The 22,055-nt window shown below is 43.6% G+C and overlaps 1 protein-coding gene across 2 annotated transcripts in view; it reads left to right on the forward strand.

Annotated features, from left to right (window-relative positions):
* The window catches only part of B3GALT5 (beta-1,3-galactosyltransferase 5), a 52,442-nt gene that overhangs the window by 15,606 nt on the left and 14,781 nt on the right, over window positions 1–22,055 (forward strand). The gene's annotated exons all lie outside the window — the stretch shown is intronic.

Raw genomic sequence — 22,055 nt, forward strand, 5'->3', positions numbered from 1 at the left:
CAAAGCACTCCATGTCAGCTGCCCCCTCACCGTCTCATACACAGCCATGTCAGTTCCACATAAAGCCTGGACAAATTTGATCTTTCACTTATTTCCATAAATTGCATTTTCTAAATTTTTTGAGTTTTTTTTTTAATGTAGACCTTTCTTTATAAAGCCGTTGTTGAATTTGTTACAATATTGCTTTTGTATTATTTTTTGATTTTTGTGGCCGAGACGTGGAATCTTAGCTCCCTGACCAGGGATCAAACCTGCACCCTCTGCATTGGAAGATAAAGTCTCAACTACTGGACTGCCGGGGCAGTCCCTGAATTGCATTATTTTGAAGATGAAATCACAAGTGTCACCCTGCACCATGCACCTTACAGGACCATGTTAAGTGATTATATTCCGAGCGAATGTAAGAAGAGATGGTGGGGCTTTATAAATCAAGCAAACTAATGTCATGGAAGTCTTAGGAATGATCTAGAATAGAGCCTGGAGCTTACTAGTTCCTATTCTGTGAGGTACTTTATTGACTTTTGCAAAAACTTTAGGAGGGAAGTAGTATTATCTTCTCTTTTAAGAAAATTTCCATTTCTCATTTATAGAGAAAATAGGCTTAAGAAGGTAGATATGCCTGGAGTCTCATAACTATCAAGTGACTGACTTAAGATTTGACCCAGTTCCTTGGGTTCCAAACACAGAACTCTTAACATCTTGATTGTCTTTTATATGTATCATTTCCCGTTTTCCATTTCTCATTTTATTCTTTCCTATCCCCCTTCCTATATTTCTTAGATACTCTAGAGCTTAGTTCCTTTCAAAGAGATGATGTGTGTGATTTCTCAATAATATCTCATTTTAATGTTTGAATGAATTCAATCCTGCTTTTAGCTTTATTCTCTCTCTTTTCTGTGATTTTCATTTGTTGTCTAAATTCTTTTATGAGCTGAATCCTTTTCTTTCCTTCTTTTCTTTAATAACGGAAATACTTAAGGCTATACATTTGCCTCTGAAAGCAACTAGAGCACATTCTAAAGGATCTTATTTAGTGTTCTTTTTTGTTTTATAAGTAATCTGTTATTACATCTTTAATATCTCCTTTTCACCTCATAGTTAATTTTTGTTTATTTCTAAGGGACTGGGATTTGATGATCTTTTTAAAAAGTGTTAGTTGCTCAGTCATGTCCAACTCTTTGTGACCCCATGGACTGTAGTCTGCCAGGCTCCTGTCCATGGAATTTTCCAGGCAAGAATACTGAAGTGGGTAGCATTCCCTTCTTGTTAAACTTAATGTTACTTCTTGGTTTTAGTTTATTGCTGTGATGATGGTCCATTGTTTTCCTCTTAAGTCTGTATACAGTTATATTGCTATTTAGAAATATGCATAGTTATAATTATGGAAAGGCTGGTTTGAAATGAAAATGAGCAGGATTTGAAAACAGTGCTTATAATTCACTTACTTGAGTCTAAATTTTGAGTTCTTGTTTCTCCAACTGATGTGCTTTGTTTCTTTTATTATTAAAATAAAATACATATTCTCAATAAAATTCTTAGGGCACATTTCTAGCTTTGGTTTTTATAGGAAAATGGTTCCAGCCTGCTCTGTAACAACCAGCACACAGTGAAAAAATGAAGAGCTGTTGTTAAGTTGAACAGTAGTTCTAGCTAACAAACCCATCAACGTTTAACAATTTTAATGAGCTTTTCCAAAGTGTCATATTTTCACTTTGAGTCTTTTCACATTAAAATCTATGGTCTTCCTGCCAATGTTATATTTAATGAAGCTGTGTGCTTTCAGGCAGATTTGGATCAAAGTGAATGTGAGTGAGCTGGAAGCAGAATCCATTACAAACCCAAGTGTCTGAGGGGAAATTTCCTGAGCATGTGGGACTCGGTTCTGTTCATTCCTTTGGGGCAATCTTAGCCACGGTCCGCGATGTCCCAGGGCAGTGAGTCATTCAGGACTACTTGGGAATTGGTAAGTTAGGTCAGTGAAATGTTTCTCTCACATATTTCTCCTTCTTCCACTGATTCATGGGGTCTGTGCTGGGTTTCCAAGGGAGAAACTGTGAAAGACACAAGGAAGTGACTGGCATTTGATCCAGGAAATGATGTTTGCATGTTAGTATTTTCTTTTTCTTTTCAGGAAAGGTGGTTTATGTAGATTTACTGACAAACTATGATGACCTAGAGGTGGCAGAGGAGTGTTGACTTAAAAAAAAAAAAGTCACAACTTAGAAAGTGAGAATTATGTTTTATTTGATGGGAATTTTTAGGACTTCAAGCCTGAGAGACAACACTTCAAGTGACTCTGAGAGAACTGTTCCGAGGAAGTGAAGAGGGGAGCCAGGTTATATAGAAGTTTTGCAGCAAAGGGCAGGTAGGCTGAACATCAAAAGATTATTGTTAGTTAAGGAAAAGCAGATATCTCAAGGAATTTAGCACTTTTCTCTGTATGGGAAGATGCAAGAGTCTGGGCTCACTGAAATAATTTCCTTTCATATGCATCTTAGCTGGCTGGGGCCAGTTGTTGTTCAGTCACTCAGTTGGGTCCGACTGCAACCTCATGGATTGCAGCACGCCAGACTTCCTTTACTATCTCCGGGAGTGTGCTCAAACACATGTCCATTGAGTCAGTGATGCCATCCAACCATCACCCCCTTCTCCTCCTGCCCTCAACCTTTCCCAGCGTCAGTCTCTTTTCCAATGAGTCGGCTCTTCATATCAGGTGGCCAAAGTATTGGAATTTCAGCTTCAGCATCAGTCCTTCCTATGAATATTCAGGGTTGATTTCCTTTAGGATTGACTGGCTTAATCTCCTTGCTGTTTAAGGAACTGTATCCTGTTTGTGTGTGTGTGTGTGTGTGTGTCCCTCCCCCCATAGCCTTAGGGAGTGGGTGGGCTGCCAGATCGTACGTTTTACTCTTCCTGGGTAACCTCAGGGCTCAGAAATTCACATTTGGAGGGCCGGAGTTGCTGATGGCTGTGACAATCTTGTTTATTGATACAGCAGGAAATACTCCATTTCTTAGGAAGGGGGGGGGGGGCAGTTCTGGAGAGGTAAGATGTGGTAGGAAAAACTAAGAAAGGAGGGGATACAGCTGAATGGAAGTACTCCCATCTGTTTTCAACTCTTGAATGTTGTAACCATCTGTCTGCTCTTCAATTACTGTTCCTGCCTTTCGAGCTTTCTTTAAACGGAAATAAAAACCTAGTGGGCAAAAATTATGGAAAAAACCATTTTCTTTTCAAAATATTCATAGAGAGAGGAGGAAGTCTGTCCTGACAGATCTAAATGCAGTATGGCTTGTAGGCGGAATTCTGCCCAGTACCCCGCTATTGTGTTTGCAGCTTAGCAAAGCTTGCACGGGTGCATTGCTGATATTCAGGCAATTACTGCTTTGAGTAATTTTATTCATTTATTCACTTAGTAAATGCTGAAGTGTTCTAGGGATGACATATCAAGGGGCCAGAAGTGAGGGTCTTAAAGAATAGAAATTGCTTGTCTCATAGCTTTGGAGGCTGGAAGTCTGAGGTCAAGGTGTCTGCAGGACTGGTTTTGAGATCTGTGAGGGGGGAATCTATTCCAGGCCTCTCCTTTCATTTTTCCTTTAAAACTTTTTTTGATTGGAGAATAATTGATTTACAATGTTGTGTTGGTTTCTGCTGTACAACAAAATAAATCAGCTATAAGTATACATATGTTCTCTCCCTCTTGAGCTTCCCTCCCACCATTCCCCATCACCACCCTCCTAGGTCATCACAGAGCACAGAGCTGGGCTCCCTGTCTTATACAGCAGCCTCCCACTATCTGTCTGTTTTACATACCATTCAGTGGCTAAGTGGTGGTGACTCTTTGCGACTCCATGAACTGCAGCATGCCAGGCTTCCCTGTCTTTCATTATTTCCCAGAGTTTGCTCAAACTCATGTCCATTGAGTCAGTGATGCCATCCAACCGTCTCATCCTCTGTTACCTCCTTCTCCACCTGTCCTCAGTCTTTCCCAGCATCAGGATCTTTTCCAATGAGTTGGCTCTTTGCATCAGGTGGCCAGAATATTGGAGCTTCAGCTTCAGCATCAGTCCTTCCAATGAATATTCAGAGTTGATTTCCTTTAGGATATACTGGCTTGATTTTCTTGCAGGCCAAGGTACTCTCAAGAATCTTCTCCAGCACCACAATTTGAAAGCATCAATTCTTTGGTGCTCAGTCTTCTTTATATAAGGTCTAACTCTCATATCCATATGTGACTACTGGAAAAACTATAGCTTTGACTTATATGGACCTTTGTTGGCAAAGTGATGTCTCTGCTTTTTATTATGCTGTCTAGATTTGTCATAGCTTTTCTTCCAAGAAGTAAGTGTCTTTTAATTTTGTGTCTGCAGTCGCTATCTGCAGTGATTTTGGAGCCCAAGAAAAAAAATGTCTCTGTTTCCGCTTTTTCTCCATCTGTTTGCCATGAAGTGATGGGACCGGATGCCATGATCTTTGTTTTTTGAACATTGAGTTTTAAGCCAGGTTTTTCACTCCTCTTTCACCCTTATCAAGAAAGAGGCTCTCTATTTCTTCAGTTTCTGCCATCAGAATGGTATCATCTGCATATCTGAGGTTGTTGATATTTCTCTCAGAACTCTTGATTTCAGCTTGTGATTCATCCAGCCCAGCATTTTGTATGAGGCTCAGATGGTACAGAATCCACCTACAATGCAGGAGATCCGAGTTTAATTCTTGGGTTGGGAAGATCCCCTGGAGAAGGGAATGGCAACCCACTGTGGTGTAGTATACTTGCTTGGAGAATCCCGTGGACAGAGGAGCCTGGCAGGCTACAGTTCATGGGTTGCAGAGAGTCAGACACGACTGTGACTAACACTTTCATTTTCACTCTGCATAGAAGTTAAACAAGCAAGGTGACAATATACATCCTTGATGCTCTCCTTTCCCAATTTTGAACTAGTCCGTTGTTCCATGTCCGGTTCTAACTGTTGCTTCTTGGCCTGCATACAAGTTTTTCTGGAGGCAGGTAAGGTGGTCTGGTATTCCCATCACTTGAAGAATTTTCCACAGTTGGTTGTGATCCACATAATCAAAGGCTTTAGCATAGTCAATGAAGCAGAAGTAGATGTTGTTTTGGAATTCCCTTGCTTTTTCTATGATACAACGGATGCTGGCAATTTGATCTCTGGTTCTTTTAGAAAAGGCAGAGGAACCAGGTATCAAATTTTACACATGGTAGTGTAAGTATGTCAATGTTAGTGTATGTGTGTCAGTGGTAGTATGTGTGTGTCCGGGGTAGTGTGTGTCTGTCTGTGGTAGTGTATGTGTGCCCGTGGTAGTGTGTGTGTGTCAATGGTACTGTATGTCTGTCTCTGGTAGTGTATGTGTGTCTGGGGTGGTTATGTGTGTGAGTGGTAGTGTCTATGTCAATACTACTGTCTCAATTCATCTCACTTTCCCTTTTCTCCAACTGTGAACAAGTCCTTTCTCTATGTCTGTGTCTCTATTCCTGCCCTGCAAATACCATCAGTACCACTTTTTTAGATTTCATATATATGTGCTAATATGCAGTACTTGTTTCTTGCTTTCTGACTTGCTTCACTTTGTATAACAGGCTCTAGGTGCTTTGATGACAATTTTTGACATTCCTTGGCTTATGGAAACATCACCCTGATCTCTGTCTTCATTGTCACTCGATGTTCTGTGTGTGTGTGTGTGTATGTGTGTGCATCTCTTCACTAAGGACCCCAGTCATATTGGATCAGGGACCACTCTGCTCCAGTATGAGCTCATCTTAAGTAGGTACATCTGCAGGGACCCTGTTACCACATCAGGCCACTTTCTGGGGTCCTGAGGGTTAGGACTTCAATGGATTAGGGGGAAGACAATTCAAATCATTAACAGTAATATTCATTTACACATGCAGTAAATGTTTAGTTTGATAGCCATAAGTATGTTTTCTAAGTCTGTGAGTCTGTTTCTGTTTTGTAAATAAGTTTATGTGTATTATTATTATTTTTAGATTCTGCATGTAAGTGATATCATATGACATTTGTTCTTCTCTGTCTGACTTAATTCACTCATTATGACAGTCTCTAGATCCATCCGTGTTGCTGCAAATGACAATATTTCATTCTTTTTAAAAGGCTGAGTAATATTCCATTGCCACTGGAAAGTTTTAAGTGCTTGAATGACGCTGTTGGACTTGTGGTTTTGAGAAGTTCAGAGTCATGCAGCATAGAGGCTGGAGTGGAGGTGATTAAGTCTAGTGTTCATGAGATAAAGCAGTGAAAATGGGTTTGAGTTTGCTTCTTGTGGGCAGATTCAAAGACCCTTCAGCCTGAAAAAAGGAGTGGGATTTGAGATGTCTATGGATGTTCATAGGCTTTTGGATTTGGAGTATGGAACAGGCTTCCCAGGTGGCACAGTGGTAAAGAATCTGCTTGCCAATGTAGGAAATGCAAGAAACTCGGGTTTGATCCCTGAGTTGGGAAGGTCCCCTGGAGAAGGAAGTGGCAACCCATTCCAATATTCTTGCCTGGGAAATCCCATGGACAGAGGAGCCTGGTGGGCTATAGTCCATGGGGTGGCAAGAGTCCAACACAGCTTAGTGGCTGAGTGAGCATGTATCAAAAAGTGTGGAAAGACAATATGGATTGAGGGATGATTTTGAGTATAACCAGTGAAGTGGATAAGTGAGACTATGTTAAGTAAGAAGAGAGGGTCAAGAGCACACCTCAATTTTACGGGCAAGATGAGGACAAGAGCTAACAAAGGAGAGTCAGAATGAAAAATCAGAGTGCTTAGAGAAGAAGCAGGTGAGCAACTCTCAGTTCCAGTATGTGGTATCTAATTCCCTGACCAGGGATTGAAGCCAGGCCCCTTGCATTGGGAACAGAGTCTTAGCCACTTGACCACCAGGGAAATTCCGGTGGCTCAGCCTTGACACTATATCTTTTATAGTCTCATCTGATATATATGAAAATATCAGCAGTTTGATAGCCAAAAGGCATTTAGAATCTTTACTGAAATCTTTTATTTATTTATTTTTGTCTGTGTTGGGTCTTTGTTGCTGAATGCAGGCTTTCTTTAGTTGCATGGTTTCTTTTGTTGCAAAGCTCAGGCTCTAGGTGTGTGAACTTCAGTAATTATAGCATGTGGGCTCAGTAGCTGTGGTTCTGGGTCTCTAAAGCACAGGCTCAATAGTTGTGGCTTGTGGGCTTAGTTGCTCTGTGGCACGTGGAATCTTCCTAGACCAGGGATCAAACTTGTGTCCCCAGCATTGGCAGGCAGATTCTTAACCTCTGGACCACCAAGGAAGTTCCCTGAAATCTTTCGAAGAGCACCAAAGGTGATTCCATTCATAATGCAAAACAAGAGTTTAAATTCTCCCTCCTCTTCTGCCTTCTGAGTTACCCTGTCCCCTTGCTCTAAATCCTCCACTGTGTCTCCAACCCTCCCTATCCCTTTCATTGATCCTGGCACCTCTTATCTTCCATGTTGGTTTTCTTCTGTTCTACTGGAAGCTCTCTACCTTTTTCGGTATTTCTCAATTCTTCCCTCATCTGTGGCCCATAAAGGACAGAAATGGTATGGACATGATAGAAGCAGAAGATATTAAGAAGAAGTGGCAAGAATACACAGAAGAACTGTACAAAAAAGATCTTCATGACCAAGATAATCATGATAGTGTGGTCACTCACCTAGAGCCAGACATCCTGGAATGTAAAGTCAAGGGGGCCTTAGGAAGCATCACTACAAACAAAGCTAGTGAAGGTGATAGAATTCCAGTGGAGCTATTTCAAATCCTAAAACATGATGCTGTGAAAGTGTGACACTCAATATGTCAGCCAATTTGGAAAACTCAGCAGTGGCCACAGGACTGGAAATGGTCAGTTTTCATTCCAATCCCAAAGAAAGGCAATGCCAAAGAGTGCTCAAACTACCACACAATTGCACTCATCTCACACGCTAGTAAAGTAATGCTCAAAATTCTTCAAACCAGGCTTCAGCAGTACGTGAACCATGAACTTCCAGATGTTCAAGCTGGTTTTAGAAAAGGCAGAGGAACCAGAGATCAAATTGCCAACATCTGCTGGATCATGGAAAAAGCAAGAGAGTTCCAGAAAAACATCTATTTCTGCTTTATTGACTATGCCAAAGCCTTTGTGTGGATCACCACAAACTGTGGAAAATTCTGAAAGAGATGGGAATACCAGATCACCTGACCTGCCTCTTGAGAAATTTGTATGCAGGTCAGGAAGCAACAGTTAGAAATGGACATGGAACAACAGACTGGTTCAAAATCGGGAAAGGAGTACGTCAAGGCTGTATATTGTCACTGTGTTTATTTAACACATACAGAGTACATTATGAGAAACACTGGGCTGGAAGAAGCACAAGCTGGAATCAAGATTTCTGGGAGAAATATCAATAACAACAGTATGCAGATGATGCCACCCTTATGGCAGAAAGTGAAGAACTAAAGAGCCTCTTGATGAAAGTGAAAGAGGAGAGTGAAAAAGTTGGCTTAAAGTTCAACATTCAGAAAACTAAGATCATGGCGTCTGGTCCAGTCACTTCATGGCAAATAGATGGGGAAACAATGGAAACAGTGTCAGACTTTATTATTTTGGGCTCCAAAATCACTGCAGTGGTGATTGCAGCCATGAAATTAAAAGACGCTTACTCCTTGAAGGGAAGTTATGACCAACCTAGATAGCATATTAAAAAACAGAGACATTACTTTGACAACAAAAGTCTGTCTAGTCAAGGCTATAGTTTTTCCAGTGGTCATGTATGGATGTGAGAGTTGGACTATAAAGAAAGCTGAGTGCCAAAGAATTGATGCTTTTGAACTGTGGTGTTGGAGAAGACTCTTGAGACAAGTCCCCTGGACTGCAAGGAGATCCAACCAGTCCCTCCTAAAGGAGATTAGTCTTGGGTGTTCATTGGAAGGACTGATGTTGAAGCTGAAACTCCAATACTTTGGCCACCTGATGCGAAGAGCTGACCCATTTGAAAAGACTCTGATGCTGGGAAAGATTGAGGGCAGGAGGAGAAGGGGTCGACAGAGGATGAGATGGTTGGATGGCATCACTGACTTAATGGACGAGTTTGGGTAAACTCCGGGAGTTGATGATGGACAGGTGTGCTGCGGTTCATGGGGTCACAAAGAGTCAAACATGACTGAGTGACTGAACTGAACTGTGACCTTAATTCCATGCAAGGAACATGTTGGTAATGACAGCATTCTTGGCAGAGTGGGTCAGAGGAATAGCCTGTCAGTATTCCTCTGTTAACTGTTTGCTGACCTGAAGCAGGTTAATGGTGACTTTTGCTAGAATGCTTTTAGATAAGCAACAGGAGCAGAAGCAGATTTCAGTGTGTTGAAGATTAATTCATTGCTAGATAAGTCCATCCAAAGTGGTGAGTGGAGACTATTTTTTTCCGGAAGCTTGATTTGGAAACAAGAAAATAAGAGGCTTACTAGAAGATGCCAGGTTACTTAGATAAGGTCCCTTAATCTTTTTTTTTTTTTTGGGAGGAATGAAGTTTTGTTTTGCAACCATACTTAAAGCAGAAATTCATGTAGGTAGTGGCTATTATCTTAAGAGAAAAAACAATACCATTTGCATTCCTTGTTATCAATATATATTGTCATTGGAACTGATGAGGAAGAAAAACACAGTATCCTTCCCCCTCCCCAGCCAGAAACCTGGATCCCAGAACAGGAACATTTCTACTGTGTGTGTGTGTGCTCAGTTGTGTCTGACTCTTTGCAACCCCATGGACTGTAGCCCTCCAGGCTCCTCTGTCCATGGGTTTCTCCATGCAGGAATAGGGAAGTGGGTAGCTGTTCCCTTCTCCAGGGGATCTTCCTGACCCGGGGACTGAACCCACGTCTCTTGTGTCTCCTGCATTGGCAGGTGGGTTCTTTTCCATTCAAACCACCTGGGAAGCCCCACTTTCTACTTAGAGATGTTTAAACATTATGAGAACAGGGTGAGCTATGAGGGGGAGTCCACCTTGAGGGGAAGGAATGAGGAGAGTGATAGGGAATGATGCAGGGAAAAAGTGTCCTTTGTTTTATGATCATAGACTTCCCCCAGATGATTTATTCAGCAAATATTTGTGCATCTCCCACCATTTCCTTCCAATTGTGCTGTTCCTTGGGGTTCCTGGGAATGTAGCAGGTGGACAGAATATCCCATCATTCCCTTGCTAATTTTTTTTCCTAACCCAAAAAATCCCAATGGGAACTGGCTATTGAATTCTTCTATTAAAAGACTGAGTCCTTTAGGTCTGTAAACAGAGGAATGGTTGCATGTTTGCTGTAGTTGGGGAGGCAGATGTAGACAGGTGGCTCCTTCCATCACAGGAGACTAGTTGTGTTTATACCTGGGCCCCTTGGTAATAATTAGTGAAGTTGCTCAGTCGTGTCTGACTCTTTGCGACCCTGTGGACTGTAGCCTACCAGGCTCCTCTGTCCATTTCCTCCTCCAGAGGATCTTCCCAACCCAGGGATCAAACCCAGGTATCCCGCATTGTAGGCACACACTTTACCATCTGAGCCACCAGGGAAGTCCTTTGGTAATAATGGCCTCCCAAAAAGTACGTGTGATACCCATCAGCATACCTGTCACCACTATGGTAGGTAATCCCAAGTTTAAACATGTAAGGAAAGGTCAAGTTTAAATTAGTGAATGTTGTGCAGTGGCATTCACTTTCTTTGCTTCTGCACTCTATATGGTCTGGAAATACAGGATGGTTAACAGACATTGCTATGGAAGGGTCTTGACAAGGTCTGAACTAGGGTCTGAGTAGGAATGTCCATAACCAGCACAATATTTATATATATGTCGCGGTTGGGAAGCTTGTATCTAGCGTGTCATGTGGAAATTTGCTTTCTTGAGAAGACTGCAGAGATGTTTGGTCAATCTTTCCTCCTAGTTGCTAATTCTCCACAAATGTTTACTGTTTACTCTTCACGGTGAGTTTTGTAAATGAAAATCTGGGTTGAACAGTCTTGGGAGTTTGAGTGAAGTCTCTTGGCAACTGTGTAGGTCAGTGTTTGAATAAAAAAGAAAGGGTTCTTAACTCTCCCCCATCAGTGAATTTCTTGGCCGAGTGTCATGGCTTCAACATTTTGTCTAGACCCTGGGGACAGGGTCTGCTTCAGGCCAGGCCAAATGATCTTGAACTCAATGGGCAGAAGTCATGCTATTGCTACTGCCATTTAGTTACTAAAGAAAAGAAGAAAGAAAGTGAAATTTGCTCAGTCCTGTCTGACTCTTTGCAACCCCATGGACTATAAAGTCCATGGAATTCTTCAGGTCAGAATACTGAAGTGGGTGGCCTTTCCTTTCTCCAGGGGATCTTCCCAACCCAGGGGTAGAACCCAGGTCTCCCACCTTGCAGGCAGATTCATTACCAGCTGAGCCACAAGGGAAACCCAAGAATACTGGAGTGGGTAGCCTATCCCTTCTTCAGGGGATCTTCATGATCCAGGAATTGAACTGCGGTCTCCTGCATTGCAGGCAGATTTTTTACCAGTGAGCTATCAGGGAAGCCCATTTAGTTACTAAGTCACGTCCAACTCTTTGCGACCCCATGGACTGAAGTAGCCTGCCAGGTTTTCTGGCCATGGGATTTCCCAGGCAAGAATACTGGAGTGGATTGCCATTCTCTTCTCCAGGAGATCTTCCTGACCCAGGGATAGAACCCATGTCTCTTACATTGACTGACAGGGTCTTTACCACTGAGCCACCATGGAAGCCTTGCAGAGGTCACAAGGTTTTCTGTATGTTTGCTAGAAAAACAAAGTTCCTTTCCTAGCCACAGGTCATCAGTAGAATCTGCCCACTTTCTTAAAGACAAACAGTGAGTAACAACAGGCTGGAGGAAGCTATGTGATTACTATACAGGAAAAGATGACAGACATAAAGAAGTATTGGTCATCTTGGGTAGACATCATGCCCTTATTATAAGAGCATCCACTGTGAAATCAGATTGTCCTACCACACTTCCTGCGGTGACATCTAGGGCCTGAAATAGCTCACAGTTCAAAGCTATCTTTCAGCGCAAGATAGATGGTGATAGTCATAATTACCAGGGGCTGCTCAAGAGTGGGCCTGACTGTGTGGACGAGATTGCCTGTGTTTGGATTCAGTTTTTCCCTGTCTGTGTGTAGATTTCTTTGGCTGTTGGCTGTCATGCTTGAGAGTGAGCTGCTGAGTGATGAAATCCGTGGTGAGAAAGTCATCCCACACTAAAAGGGAGTTGCTGATTGAGGGTTATCTGCTTGTGCTGTGGAGGGGCGGGTCTGTAAGTCAAGAGGCTGTTCTGCCAGAGATTTATCTGCTTCTGAAAAAAGTCACTCGGCTATATTGACAAGTGACATAGGCTTTTGAATTTTGTCTCCAGACAGCAATGGTTTATTATGTGTCTGCAGCCATGAAATTAAAAGACACTTCCTCCTTGGAAGAAAAGCTATGACAAACCTAGACAATGTATTAAAAAGCAGAGACATCACTTTGCCAGCAGACATCTGTATAGTCAAAGCTAAGGTTTTTCCAGAAGTCATGTATGAATGTGAGAGTTGGGCCATAAAGAAGGGTGAGTGCCAAAGAATTGATGCTTTCGAACTGTGGTGCTGGAGAAGACTCTTGAGCATCCCTTGTGTAGCAGGGAGATCAAACCAGTCAATCTTTAAGAAAATCAGCCCAGAATATTCACTGAAAGGACTGAAGCTGAAGCTACCATACTTTGGCCACCTGATGCCATTGGAGGAGGAGCCGACTCATGGGAAAAGACCCTGATGCTGGAAAAGATTGAGGGTAGGAGGAGAAGGGGGCGACAGAGTATGAGATGGCTGGATGGCATCACCAACTCAATGGACATGAGTTTGAGCAAACTCTGGGAAGTAGTGAAGAACAGGGAAATCTGGTGTCTATGGGGTTGCAAAGACACAACTGAGTGACTGAACAACAACAAAAATTACTGTGTGTGCTCTATTCTCTAAATGAAGACAATCTTTTCTCTGTCTCTCTTTTATTGAAATGTGGCTGATTTACAATGTTGTGTTAATTATTGCTGTACAGCAAAGTGACTCAGTTATACACACAGATATATTCTTTTTCATAGTCTTTTCCATTATGCTTTATCACAGGATATTGGATATAGTTCCCAGTGCTCTACGGTAGGACCTTGTTGTTTATTCATCCTATATATATATATAAGTTGGCATCTGCTAATCCCTACCTCCCACTCCACCCCTCTCCCACCCACCTCCCACTTGGCAGCCACCAGTCTGATCTTTATGTCCCTGATTCTGTTTCATAGACAGGTTTGTTTGTGTCATATTCGAGGTTCCAAAGTGGTACCTCAAAGTGGTACCATAGGGTGTCTGTCTTTCTCTTTCTGACTTACTTCACTTACTGTGATGATATGGTAATATTTGCAGTTGGGGCTTTTGGGAGGTGACTAGGTTTAGACTTAGTGCATTCTCTCTGCCTCTCTCTCTCTCCCTCTTCTCTCACCTGTGCCACGTGAGGACAGAAGGAGAAACTGGCCATCACCAGCCAGGAAGAGGGTTTTTGCTGCAACCCAGCCCTACTGCCAGCCTGATCTCAGGCTTCAGCCACGGAATCTGTGAGAAAATAAACGTCCGTGGTTTAAGCCTCCATGTCAACGGTGTTCTGTTAAGGCAGCTTGACTGCCCTAAAATAAAAAAATTCAGAGTTAACTTTTTCTTAAAGAACAATATGTGTACAGAAAAAAAAAAATACCATAACTACAAGTTTCATTGAATTTTTACACACTGAATGAATTCATAAAACATCATTTCCCCTTTGTTTTTAAACTAGCTGCATTGCCTATACTTATTTGTTCACTTTGGCAAAACTAATACAATATTGTAAAGTTTAAAAATAAAATAAAAAAAAAGAAATAACATATTTGACTCTTCATTAGGATTTCATCCGTGACATGTCCTAATAATATCTTTAGAACATCATAATTGTTAGTGCATTTAATGTTTAAAGTCTACATGTGAAATAACTAAGCTTGTTTTTTCCTTCTGTCTCAATATGGGTTGGGAGACGGGTGGAATTTCCATTAGAGCATTATTTCTGGAGTACCATATAGAATGCTATTTATTTTGAACAACTTAAATTCCAACAGCAACAGGCTTCATTACCTTTATTTTTTCTCCTTTTGTTCCATTAGAAGTTCAAATAGATACAACATATGCATTATTATAGTTGCTGTTCAGTTCGCTTGGTCGTGTCCGACTCATTGCGACCCCATGAACTGCAGCACTCCAGGCTTCTCTGTCCTTCACCATCTCCTGGAGTTTGCTCAGATTCATGTCCATTGAATCAGTGATGCCATCCAACCATCTCATACTCTGTCACCCCCTTCTCTTCCTGCCCTCAATCTTTCCCAGCATTAGGGTCTTTTCCAGTGAGTCAGCTCTTCACATCAGGTGGCCAAAGTATGGGAACTTCAGCTTCAGTGTCAGTCCTTCCAATGAATATTCAGAGTTGATTTCCTTTAAGACTGACTGGTTTGACCTCCTTGCAGTCCAGGGGACTCTCAAGAGTCTTCTTCAGTACCACAGTCAGAAAGCATTAATTCTTCAGCGCTCAGCCTTCTTTATGGTCCAACTCTCACATCTGTACATGACCAGTGGAAAAAAACATAGCTTGGACTATACAGACCTTGCTGTCTAGGTTTGTCGTAGCTTTTCTTCCAAGGAGCAAGTGTCTTTTAATTTCATGGCTGTGGTCACCATCTACAGTGATTTTTGGAGCCCCAAATCATAAAATCTGTCACTGTTTCCACTTTTTGCCCATCTATTTGCCATGAAGTGATGGGACCAGATGCCATGATCTTCACTTTTTGGATGTTGGGTTTTAAGCCAGCTTTTTCACTCTCTTCTTTCACCTTCATCAAGAAGCTCTTTAGTTCCTCTTCCCTTTCTGCCATTAAAGTGATATTATCTGCATATCTTATGTAGCTGATATTTCTCCTGGCAATCTTGATTCCAATCTTGCCTGTGAGTCTTCTAGCCAGGCAATTCATATAATGCATTATTATTAACCAATGAAATTATCCTACTTAAAAATATTTTAAGTAGCTAAGTGCTAACTTACTAACAATCATGGCTTTCTTCTGGCCATTTCTTTTCTGTGATAATAGTTAAATACTGTAAAACAGAACTGGAGACTAAATGTGTTCTCAAAGCTCAGCGTCCGCTTGTTCTGAGACCAGAGATCATTGGTGTGAATCTCAGTGCTCTATTTTCTCAGCTACTTGGGGTGGTTGGAGCTGCCATGTTCAAGCGGGAGGCTTCTATGTTCTATTATGGATGGGGAGAGAGGTCCCCCCACCCCAGGACCCCAGACTCAGCAGTTCATAAAGCCTAGAGAAGCTCTGGACTAATTCCCTGATGTCCTCAGAAAAGTCAGACTCCTCAACACCGTGCTGGTCTCCAGCCTCACTTCCAAGCTTCCCCTTTGTCCCTCCTAGATTCCTGCCTCTGCCTGTGGGCCTCCCTGGAGCAGCAATCCTGAGCATTCTCAAGTAGGAGTTCTCTCCTCTGTGCTGTGAAAGCAAAGCCAGAGTGGGATGCAGATAAAACAGCAAGAACAGCTTTTATTCCAGAAGTACTGTCATAGGGGAAACTTGACCTTGGCACAGAGCTGGGCTCAACTCTGAGTACTGAGGATTTACAGCCAAGGAAGAGGTTGGGGGGGTGGAGTGGGTTTGTGGTTGGGGAATTACTGTGAGGAAACACTAGGGGTCAGGGAATTCTGGCCAAACTGAATTTGACAGGATGATTGCCGAAGGTGGGCCTCAAGTTTGGGGGAAGGAAATTTGACCAGATAATAATAAAAAACTTATTTATTTGTTTGTGTTGGGTCTCAGTTGCAGCATGTGGAGTCTTCATTAGGTTATGTGGGGTCTTTCGTGGTGGTGCATGGTCTCAGCAACCAGGCTTAGTTGTCCCGAGGCATGTGGGTTCTTAGTTCCCCGACTGGGGATTGAACCTGTGTCCCCTGCATTGCAAGGTGGATTCTTAACCACTGGACCACCAGCAAAGTCCCTTGACCAGATATTGAGGGTGAGGGATTCTGGGTAAACCCACTTAGCAGGATGCTTGATGAAACAGGGTGACACAAAGATGGCATGGGAGTCCAAGGCTGAGGTCTTGCTGAGAAGGGGGTTCAGAGAAGGCCGATTGAAGTTCTGTCAAGGATGGCCTTTCAGGTTCACAGGCAGGTTCTCCTTGCTGTGTCATGTCCATAGTTACAGCTATGCTCATCCTTAGGGCTGTGAGCACCTCAAAAGTTTACTTTCTTTATCCTTGAGCCCCAGCCCCCTGGACCCCGCCCCTCCTCTGCAAAGGAGACACTCAGAAGAGGTTTTTTGAGGCAGTGAAAGCACCCAGGGTGTGAGGGCCCAGGGCTAGCTCCCTCTTGAAAGCCAGAGGCCACATGAAAGCTCTTCCAGTGGGAAGTGTTCCTGTCCTAGCTGGTCAGCCATAAAGGACAAACATACAATGCCCCTGAGTCTGTGTCAGTGGGGACACTTCACCAATATAATTTCCTGCAGTCCCAGCAGCAGGAGCGATGAATGGTGAATGGGATTTTTGTTCACGGTCCTTGGTTGAGGTTGTGAGGTGATGGGAAAGGCAGAGGAAGAAACCATTTGTTGTGGGTCTGGATGTTCAAATTCCCTTCTCCCAAAGAGGAGGCCCCAGATGCCCTCTGAACACCTCTGGGCCCAGAATCTGGCCAGTGGCCTGGCAATGACCCACAGTGTCACAGGCAGCTGGTGTGCGTGGCCACAGTCCAAGGACACCTCTCAGGGGAAGGGAGGGGGGCCTCCACGGAGCTGGCACAGGGAGCCAGAGCAGATGGTTTTGAACATTTTTGAAATGGGAGAGGGGTTGAAATAGAGTTGATGGCTTATTTTGTTAAGTAGAAAAAATTTTTTTAAATGGTCAGCTACCATCACCCTTCCCCCGCCCCCATAAAATTGAAAAATATATTTTACCCCCCGAAAGTGGTAAAAATGTGCAAAGCTTCCACTCCGCACAACCTCAGCCCTGGTGCCCAGGCCCTTGAGGGAGGTCAGATAAAAACAAGTATTAAAACCTTCTTAGCGGGACTGGAAATGTGGGGGTGATGTCACCCAGTGCTTCAGATAGCCACAACTGCTATCTTTCCTCCTGTTTCCCTGGTGTCGCGGTGGTAAAGAATCTGCCTGCAATGCAGAAAACTCGGGTTCGATCCCTGTGTCGGGAAGATCCCCTGGAGAAGGAAGTCACAACCCACTCTGGTATTCTTGGCTGCTGAATCCCATGGACAGAGGAGGCTGGCAGACTTCAGTCTGTGAGGTGGCAAAAGTTGGACATGACTGAGCATGCATGCATCTTCCCTCTCCTGGGATCATGGCCATCATGGTTTTGAAGCATGACCATCCCTCAGTTCGGGTGTGACAACCTGTCTACCAGTGGTGACAGAAGACCCTGAGCACCAGAGCTGGTCCAGCACCTTGAAAGGGAAACAAAAATTACATTCTTTTTGTCATGAACCTTTCATTGAAACAGCACCTCCTTCCATCATGAATATGGCACTGTGTTAGGTTCCTAGGGCTGCCGTAACAAAGTGCCGCACACTGAGGGCTCAGGACCCGAGGAGATAGGATGGTGTGGCTGTCGACAGATGCTTATCTTCTCATGGGGCTGGCGGCTGGAAATTTGCAGTCAGGTGTGGGCAGGGCTGAGGCTGTGGGGAGAGCCTGTCCCAGTCTGGTTGCTGGTAATCCTTGATGATCCCTGTCTGTAGACGTATCACCACCATTTCTTCATCTTCACTTGGTGTTCTTCCAGTGTGCCTATCTGTGTCCAAATGTCTTTTAAAGTTTTATTTATTTATTTATTTTATTTTTGGCTGTGCTGGGTCTTCCTGATCCAGGGGTCGAACCCACGTCTTCTGTGTCTCCTGACATGCAGGCCTAGTCTTTATCACTGAGCCCCCAGTGAAGCCTGAGTATTATTTTGGTACACTTTAAAAAGTATTTTGATGCATTTATTTCAAAATAATTGATTTCCTTGGTTATCTTGTATCTTTTGTTTTATGAACTGTGTTGAAAGTTTCCATAATATAAAAATGTTTGAGAAGGGTTTGTGGCTCCCGCTGGCTTCAGGAAGAACTCACTTCCACAGAGAACTGTTAGGAGGCCCAGTTCTCTTCCTCTCACTGGCCCTCCAAGAGGTGGCCACTGTCCTCTGAACCCACCAGGCTGTGTTTTCTCTCTGGTGCTCCCAGACCCTCCAGGGCTGTGGCCTGTGATGCGAGCATCCAGCCAGGGGTGGAGCTCTGGGGCATCCCTGGACCACTCTTCCCACGCTCCTCCGGGCTGGGGTCATCCCTGGGTAGGGCACCCTCTGCTCGTTGTGACAGAATCCCCTTGCAAGGTGGCCTTGAAAAGGAGGACTGAGGTGACAGTGTGGAGTGTCTCCATCCTGCTTCAGTTAGAAATCAGGAGGATGACATTTCCCTCTGCACTCGTCTGGAGCTCTTGTGGTTGTACTCTTAGCAAAACTGGACATGGGCAGATGAACAGGAGAAAAAGAAACAATTTTACTTCCTATATACCGAAATCTCATAGAACTGGGACTTGAGAAGAGGTCTAAGCAGGCAGCCTTTAAACTTTTGAGACAAACAATAGACTCCTGGGATGTTGACAAGACAGAGAATCTCAGGTTTTGGGTGTTACTTCGTGAAGAATCTAGACAGCGTCTGGGCTGGAGTAGTAAATTAAAGAAGTAACAAGGTTTGTTTATATCCACTTTTCTGCCCCAGATTCTTCATTTCTGGAGATAAAGGTGTCTCTCTAGTTCCAGATTCAGAGAGGGCACCTTTCACATGAGAGATTTTTTGATTTTGGGGGGACAGTAAGGAGGGTCAGAGTGTCCCTTGCACTGGCTGCTTATTAAATAACTGTAATTCAAAGTAAACCATATGCCATTGAAACATATTTTGGAGTGACCTGCCGTAAGCTCCAAAAAGTCATGACAGAAGTAATTGCCACCAGATATCCAATGGTTTCCAACCATATTGAGAGGCAGGCATGGTTCTCCCCAGTTGGAGACATAGACACAAGTGGGTAGTATTTAAATACTTTGTCTCAAATAACACTGTCTTGTGATCTAGCCTGATGTGAACAAGATCTTTTGTTTCCAAATTCCTCCATCTTTCCATCCAAGCAGGGTGCCTGAGGTTAACAAAAGAGGACTTTTAAGAATCTGCTCTGCAGCGTCTTAAACTGATCTAAAATGGAAAATGGAGTGCATACTGATTTGGCAATTATTGAAATATTGGAGCATCATCATAGCAACCACATACTTTGCTTTGGAAGCCTGCCTTTCATGTCTGGCCAACTGGTATGTTACAGCAGCCTTCCAGGCCAGCAGCCGTCCAGGCTTCAGAGTTTGCAGAAAAAGTAAAGCCCAGACTTCCTGGGGTTGTGTTAATCCTGTTTTAAATTTTCTCTATATTGTGGTGTTTTGACATTAAAAAAGCATCATAATATACGAAAAATCTTTCTAGGGACTTCCCTGGCAGTCCAGTGGTTCAGACTCTGAGCTTCCATCCACATTAGGGAGGGCAATCTGCTTTATCCAGACTCCTGATTCAAATTTTCATATCATCCAAAAAACAGCATCACAGACACAACCAGCATGTCTGACCAGATTTTCAGGCACCTCCTGGCTCTGGCAAGCTGACACACAGTCATTGCCCTGCAAGAACTGTATTGCTCCCGTAGCTTCAGACGCTGACTCCTGGCCCTCCTCCGATGGGCCGAGGCTGGACTCTGGCTGGGCGCTGAGAGCTGTGGCCTAGCATGGGCTTGGGGCAGTTGTAGAGAGCCTCATTCACATGGCTTTATCCAAGTGATGCCCACTGGTGTTTTCAAAGGGGCCAGCCTAGAGTGGAATCACCGGGGACACACTAAAATGCAGATTCCTGGGTGCCAGACCTGCGTTACATGAGTCTGTGTGGGATGGAACCTTTTTTAAAAAACAATTTATTTTATTGAAATGAATATAGTTTTATGTAGTTGATTTACAATGTTATGTTAATTTCCACTGTCCATTGAAGTGATTCAGCTTTATCTGTATATACATTCTCTTTTGTATTCTTTTCCGTTACAGTTTATCACAGGATATTGGATACAGTTCCCTGTGCCATGCAGTAGGTCCTCGTTGTTTATCCATTCTGTATATAATAGTTAGCATCTGCTAATCCCAAACTCCAGTCTGTCCTTCCCCTAACCCCTTTCCCTTTGGAACTCCGCGTCTGTCCTCTACATCCGTGAGTCTCTTGCTGTATCATAGATACGTTCACATGTGTCATATTTTACATTCCAGATATAAGTGACACTGGGTGATATTTGTCTTTTTCTTCCTGACTTACTTCACTTCACCTCTAGGTCCAGCGATATTGCTGTAAATGGCATTATTTCATTTTTTTTTTTAAAGGAATGGAAGCTTTGATCTTGCATTTTTAACCAGCCTCTTGGGAGATTCTTATACCTGAGTTTGAGAGCCTCTGGGTTGTTCAGGCTGCATGTTGCTTGTTCTTTCTGCTTTCCCCACAATGCCCTTCTGCTCTCCAATGGCCTGGGGGATGGTGAGAGTCTTCTCAGATGTATGAGGATGGCGGGTCTGGAGCGGGTGTGCTGAAGGTGAAACCCAGCCCTCTGAACTGCTCACTGTCCTCTGTGAGTCCTGGGGCTGGGATTCCCAATCCCTGTTCTCACCTGTCACATCACACCTGCCCTTCAAGAATGAGCTTGAATACCACATCTTCCTTGTGGCCTATCCAGCAGGCTGGACAGTTCTCTTTCCTTTGAGGTCACAGGCCCCTTGATTGTGTGCTTCAGCCCCAGGCACTGTCTCTGGCCTCAGAGTGGACCATTGCTGTCCATTCCAGATCTTTCCCTTCAGCAGGCGGTCCTCCCACCAGCCCCCTTAAACTTAACTTTCTAGATAATCCCCTTGGCTTCCCAGCCCTCAGGCTGTGGACCTCTGATGCCTTTGTCTCCAGGCGCTGCAACCTCAGGAGGAGGGTTGGATTCTGGGTCCTGGTGATGCACCATATACTCAATCAGAGGTGCAGATGTAATTGGGGGTGCAAAGTAGAACGTTTGGAGAGCTTGCTTCTTGGTCTCTGCACTGTAGGCAGGAAGTTTCTTCCAACCGCACATGAAAACAAACAGCCCCAGCGAGCTTTGGCCAGTTGGATGGTCAGGCGTGGCGCTCTTCCTGCCCCCCTGGATGCTGAGCATCCCTTCCTGGGGACTGAGATTCATATGGAGGGTCCCAGGAAAGGGCACAGGATGGGGGATGAGATCCGAGGGTTACTATTGAAACAACTGCTGAGGAAGAGCAGACTTATCCGAGAAAGGTAGCAGAATTGAAAAAGAGCATCTTTTGCCTGCATTGGCTTTTATGTTTCTTTCTAAAGCATACTGCAGGAGAAAATGCAATTTGGTTTCCCTTCCCCCTTCCCCCGCCAAAATAGACTACACATCCTAGCCCTGCAAGTACAGTCTCACAAAAAAAGGGACAGACTTCTTAGCCTCTTACAGCATCAGCTCAGCATCATTCTCAAAGTCCATTTGCCTCCTGGGGTGATTTCTCTGAAGTTGGTGGGGACTCCAGCTGATTACGAGCTCCACTGGGGGACCCAGGAGAACAAGAGCTGGATTAAGTTGACCTCCAGAGAGTCGGCTAGTTGTTCCATTTCTTTTATGGGGAATGTATTTGGAACAGATTTTTCCTTAATGAAATTTCAAAGTGCTCTTTTGCTGTCAAAATTACCGACCCTTCTTTGTTTCACACAGCGGGTTTCTTTTCTTGCCCTTTTGTCCTCTTATCCAGCATGATATTCTGAAAACACAGATATTGAGTTGAGAATTGATGTGTTTCCTCCCTATGTTAAGCCTTTAAACATCAGCCATGGACTCTACTATGTGACTGTAACTGACTTAGTTGT

This window comes from Bos taurus, chromosome 1 (assembly GCF_002263795.3).
Source record: "Bos taurus isolate L1 Dominette 01449 registration number 42190680 breed Hereford chromosome 1, ARS-UCD2.0, whole genome shotgun sequence".
In the NCBI taxonomy this organism is placed as follows: domain Eukaryota; kingdom Metazoa; phylum Chordata; class Mammalia; order Artiodactyla; family Bovidae; genus Bos; species Bos taurus.